Raw genomic sequence first — 6,000 nt, 5'->3', positions numbered from 1 at the left:
GCTAGGAAACGTGTGTGCTTTTTGTTGAATCAGTGCTTACCAAGCGGAGTTGGAGCCACCTTTTCAGTGGTAGCTGGGGAAGATTTGCTCTGTGGTGACGCGTTGGTGATGGTGCCACTAGCGTGCGGCTCCCAGCAGCATCGCAGGCTCTCGGAAACCCTCTCCTGTGCGTTTAGAGGAAGGAGGGGATTCCTGAGGAATGCAGGGAAGCCTGTTTCTGCCCTCACACCACAGAAAGGAACTTGAGGGAAAACTGAGGCGCGAGGCTCCCAGTTTAAGAAAAGCCTGGTTTTCTTCACAGTGGGGAGTCATTACGAATGATAGCCCCACTTCCTTCTGATGGCTACGTCTATACCTTTTCCTCCTGGTTTTTTTGTGTGTGTGACAGAATCTCACGGTGTTGCCTGGCTGCAGCGCTGTGGCACGATCTCGGCTCACTGCAACCTCCACCTCCTGGGTTCAATCGATTCTCCTGCCTCAGCCTCCTGAGTAGCTGGGATCACAGGCATGCGCCACCACACCCTGCTAATTTTTATATTTTTTTTCAACTTTTTTTTTTTTTTTTTTTGAGACGGGGTCTCGCTATGTTGCCCAGGCTGGAGTGCGGTGGCTTTTCATCGACACAATCCCACTACTGATCAGCACGGGAGTTTTGACCTGCTCCATTTCTGACCTGGGCCAGTTCACCCCTCCTTAGGCAACCTGGCGGCTCCCGGAGGTCACCATAGTGATGCCGAACTTAGTGCGGACTCCCGAACGGCATAGCGCACTGCCGCCCGAACTCCTGGGCTCAAGCAGTCCTCCCGCCTCAGCCTCCCGAGTATCTGGGACCACAGGCACGCGCCACCGCGCCTGACTAATTTTTATATTTTTAGTAGAGATGGGGTTTCACCATGTTGGCCAGGATGGTCATGATCTCTTGATCTTGTGATTCGCCTGCCTCGGCCTCCAAAGTGCTGGGATTGCAGGCATGAGCCACCACGCCTGGCCCTTTTCCTCCTGTTTTTAATGTTTTACTAAGGAGAGGAAATAAAGCAGAAAGGAACTTGTGAAGCTCTGTGTCCCAGACGGGGCCCTCCCCATGAGAAGCTGGTGGTCAGTGAATGAAAACAGGAACACCCTGGAACATTCCTGGTTGGGGTGGCGACACATTTGTGTTCTGTGGTTCTTGAGCCAAACCGATGTTTCTGGGCCGCCTGTCCTTTCTGGGAGCTGGCTGAGGGTGTGGGGCAGCGGTCGGGAGTGGACCCTCCAGGTGCGGGTGCAGGCGGACGGTCGGCCGTGCTGCTGCTCCTCGTCCCATCAGCTTCTGGGCCTGAAGGGCCCCCTCTGAGCCGCTGCCTTCCTGCAGCTCAGAAGGAAAAGGGTCGGAGAGGGCCGGATGCACTGCTTCGCACCCTCAGCCACGGCTGTGAAACGAGGTGTGTGGCTTTCGTTGTTTTTTTCCTTCTGGGGACGGAGTCTCGCTTTGTTGCCCAGGCTGGAGTGCAGGTACAGCCTCAGCTCACTGCACCCTCTGCCTTCCGGGCTCAAGTGATCCTCCCACGTCAGCCTCCCTAGTAGCTGGGATCACAGGCATGCACCATCAGGCCCAGCTAATTTTTGTGTTTTTGGTGGAGATGGGCTTTCACCATGTTGGCCAGGCTGGTCTCAAACTCCTGGGCTCAAGTGATCGCCTGTGTCAGCCTCCCAAAGTGTTGAGATGACAGGCGTGAGCCACCACACTCAGCTGGAGATGGGTGTTTGGTTTTGAGATGGAGTCTTGCTCTGTCACCAGCCTGGAGTGCAATGGCGTGATCTCGGCTCACTGTAGCCTCCATCTCCTGGGTTCAAGCAGTTCTCCTGTCTCAGCCTCCCAGGTAGCTGGGACTACAGGCGTGTGCCACCACACCCAGCTAATTTTTGTAGTTTTAGTAGAGACCATGTTGGCCAGGATGGTCTCCGTCTCTTGACCTCATGATCCACCTGCCTCAGCCTCCCAAAGTGCTGGGATTACAGGCATGAGCTACTCTGTCTGGTCAAATTTTGTATTTTTAGGAGAAATGGGGTTTCACCATGTTGGCCAGGCTGATCTCGAACTCCTCACCTGAAGTGATCCATCTGTCTCGCCCCCCCCCCCACCAAAGTGCTGGAATCACAGGTGTGAGGCACTGTGCGGCTAACGCAGATATTTAATGATCATGAATACATCGTGCATAATTTTCTTTTCTCTTTTGCCATTTTTGTGAAGAGGGATAGGTAAGTGCAGGGAGTTTGTGCTAAAACAGCGCCTGGCAGTTTTTCAAAAGTGAATTTGATATCTGTGCTCCACCTTTGAGCTGTTCACACCATGGCTCCCCCTGGAAGGAGCGGGGCTGGTTGGTGCGGCTTTTAGCCTCCTGGCTGCCTGAGGTCTCTCTGCCTTCGCAGGAAAGGTGACTGGCTTCCTTCTGTGTGGGAGGCTTCTGTCTAACACGTGATGATGTGGGCCTGCCTGCACTGTGCACCATCCCAGGCACTGAATTTTGACCTTTTAAGTTTCTGTGCTTACGTGTTTTTAGTGTTTACTTTTGCCACTTACAGTATCACCAAAATAATATGCATAGGGTCTTGGAAGAAATACAGAAACAGGAGCAGAATGGGACAATTCCTTGGGCCATAGTTTGGACCCTGACTGAATCCTGAGTGCTCTGTGGCTGATGCTGTGCCTGCCCGTGGGAGACACACACTCAGGAGTGGCTGTTTGGCCAGAAGAGAAGGTCATGGCCCCTGGCCTGGCCCCAGCCCTGCAGGGACACAGGCGCCACACACTTGCACCATCCACGCCTTGCTCCAGAAGGCCTGGCCGCTTTCTCCCTGAGGGTGATTCAGGGATTTATTCTTGGACCAGACACCCTCCACAGCTGCCCGGCTCCAGACCCATCTCATGGATTGAGGGTGTCTGGGCTGGACCCCATGGGTCACTCTGGCAGCTTCATCTGAGCCGAAGGTGTGGGTCCTCTGTGGCTGTGTGATGGACCTCCATGGGAAGGAGCGCTCTGCCCATTTTCCTTGTTCCAGTGCTGCTGTACGATCTGAGGAAATCCTCTAGCTTTCCTGTAGGGGAAGGCAGGCTGCGCTGAAACCAGGAGCTGGGGAAACAGCCCTCCGCGTCTGTGACTATGCCCCAGGTGCCGCTGCCGGGGATGTGGGTGCCGAGCGGAGGCCTGTGTGGTCACCTAAGCAGGCTGCCTATCTCAAGCTGGGTGGGACCCCCGGGCGGGTGGACATGAGACCACTGTTGGCCAGGGCCATGGAGGCTGGCTGGGTTTTTCCAGTCTGCCTGGAGCAACGAGAAGCAGCTGTGTAGACGGGTGGTGGTGGCAGCATTTCCCAGGACCGATGGGGACAGTGGCCAGCTCGTCTTCTGTCCGGCAGCCCTGCCACACTTGGCCTCCTGTCCTGCCCTCGGGAGCCCTGGCTGGGGCTGCTTTGATCAATAACAGTGGCCCAGAGCAGCTTCCCACGTGGCCACAGGGCCAAGGCTGCTCTTGAACTCCTGTCCTAGGTTAGGTCTTCAAGGTTAGAATAAAAAAAGCAGTGAGGGATGTTTATTATGGGCATTGAAGACTTAAGGTTTTTCTAAATTTTTAGTGAGCAGTGATTGGCCTTCACTACCTGTGCTGAGAGGAATTTTAAGCCAGGGGAAGTGTACGAAAATGTTCCCATTCAGGAGAGATTTTACGGAAGTTTCTTTCTTCCCCTGTATGTATTTTATGGCGTTCACTCTTAACCACATTTCATCCAAAAAGATGACGCAGCTTTAACAGGAATGTTACATTTTATTTTTGAGGAATTATTATCTATGTTCTCTTTGTAAAGGAAAGATAATATTGTAAATCTTTTTATTAAATAATGTAAAGATGTATATCTGTATTTTTGGATCATGTCATAGATTATGGATATATTGTTTAATAAATAAAAGTATTTTTTGGAACAAATACTTGAAAGTGCATGTGTATCAGCCCGTTTTCACGCTGCTGATGAAGACATACCCAAGATGAGGTAATTTATAAAGAAAAAAAGGGTTTAAAAAAGTTTTTTTTCTTTTTCTTTTGGGGATAAAGTCTTGCTCTGTTGCCCAGGCTGGAGTGCAATGGTGGGATCTCGGCTCACTGCAACCTCTGCCTCCCAGGTTCAAGTGATTCTCCTGCCTCAGCCTTGCAAGTAGCTGGGACTACAGGCACGCACCACCACACCCAGCAAATTTTTGTATTTTTAGTAGAGATGGGGTTTCTCCATGTTGGCCAGGCTGGTCTTGAATTCCTGACCTCAGGTGATCCGCCCACCTCAGCCTCCCAAAGTGTTGGGAATACAGGTGTGAGCCACTGCACCTGGCAGGAAGAGAGGCTTAATGGACCAGCAGTTCCATAAGGCTCGGGGAGAAGGCCCAATTGTGGCAGGAGGCGAAGGGCACATCTTACATGGCAGCAGACGAGAGAATGGGAAAGCCAAGTGGAAGGGGTTTCCTCTGATAAAACCACCAGACCGTGAGACCACCATGAGAACAGTGTGTGGGAACCACCCCAGTGATTCAGTTATCTCCCGCCGGTCCCTCCCACAACACGTGGGAATTATGGGAGCTACATTCAAGATGAGATTTGGGTGGAGACATGGCCCAGCCATAGCAGCAGCATTTTGGGAAACACGTAAAATGCCACTGTCATTCCCAGAGTCCAGCGTGTGAAGCTGAATTTTGAAGGGGTGTGCAGTGGTTGGAGAGCGGTGTGTGGGGCTTGGGGGCACACCACTCTCCAACCACGGGAGAGACCTGGGGAGGACCCCGTGGCTTACCTTGGCGGTTGCTCAGGAAGCTCAGTGGCCAGTGCTGGGCTCTGCTATGTTGCAGCATCAGAAGTCGGTTCCAAGGAAGGCATGTGTGAGAACACTGCCGTTGTTCTAAAGGGAGCTGCGCGTGCTCTGGAGGGACGGTTTGCCCAGGGTTGCTTCTGCCCTTGCCCTTCGGACGCTGCTGGAGTCAGCTTCTTCGGCTCTGTATTAGCCCATTCTTGCACTGCTCTAAAGACTGACCTGAGACTGTGTAACTTATAAAGAAATGAGGTTTAATAGACTCACCGTTCCGCAGACTGTACAGGAAGCATGGCTGGGAGGCCTCAGGAAACTTACATCATGGCAGAAGGCGGAGGGGAAGCAGGCACGTCTTACCATGGCAGAGCAGGAGAGGGAGGGAGCGAAGGGGGAAGGTGCCACACTTTTCAACAAGCAGGTCTCCCGAGAGCTCACTCACCTTCACAAGAACAGCAAGGCAGAAACCTGCCCCCTCTAGCCAGTCACCGGCCCCTCCCCCAGCACTCGTGATTGCAATTTAGCATGAGATTTGGGTGGGGATTCACATCCAAACCGTATCAGGCTGTTGTCCCAGTACCACAGACTGGGGGTGGGGGTGCTTGGCAAAAATGGCTCCTAGTTCTGGAGATTGGAAGTCCAAGATCGAGGTGCAGGTGGTGCCCGGTGCTGTCCAGGGCTCTTCCCTGGGTTGGGAACACAGCCTCACATTTGCCGACGTGACCAACTGGCAGAAGGAGCTCTCTGGTGTCTCTCACCATAAGGATGCCTGTCCTGTCTGATCAGGACCCACCCTTGTGACTTCCTTTAACCTTAATTACTTCTTTAGAGGTCTCGTCTCCAAATTCGGCCGTATTAGGGGGTTACAGCTTTCGCATATGAATTTCAGGGGACGCAAACATAACAGGAGCTATTGGGTCTCAAGGCATTGCCTTGAGCAGGGCATTAGCAGAACCTGGAAAGAACTTGGTCATCATGAGGGACAGGTGGCCTCTCCCACCGTCCAGGTGAAACCAATCCACAGCCTGGCGTCCTCGCTGGAAGAGGGGCTGAGATGCTGGGGGAAGGGCCCACAACACTGATAACAGCAGGTGCCATGTTTTCCTCCACGCATTCTCTGAGGTACCTGTGGGGTTTGCTAGGGGTGACTGTGCCCTGGGAGAAAAGAAGAATCAG

Source organism: Saimiri boliviensis, chromosome 5 (genome assembly GCF_048565385.1).
Source record: "Saimiri boliviensis isolate mSaiBol1 chromosome 5, mSaiBol1.pri, whole genome shotgun sequence".
Classification (NCBI taxonomy): Eukaryota; Metazoa; Chordata; class Mammalia; order Primates; family Cebidae; genus Saimiri; species Saimiri boliviensis.
This window is presented reverse-complemented; position numbering follows the sequence as displayed.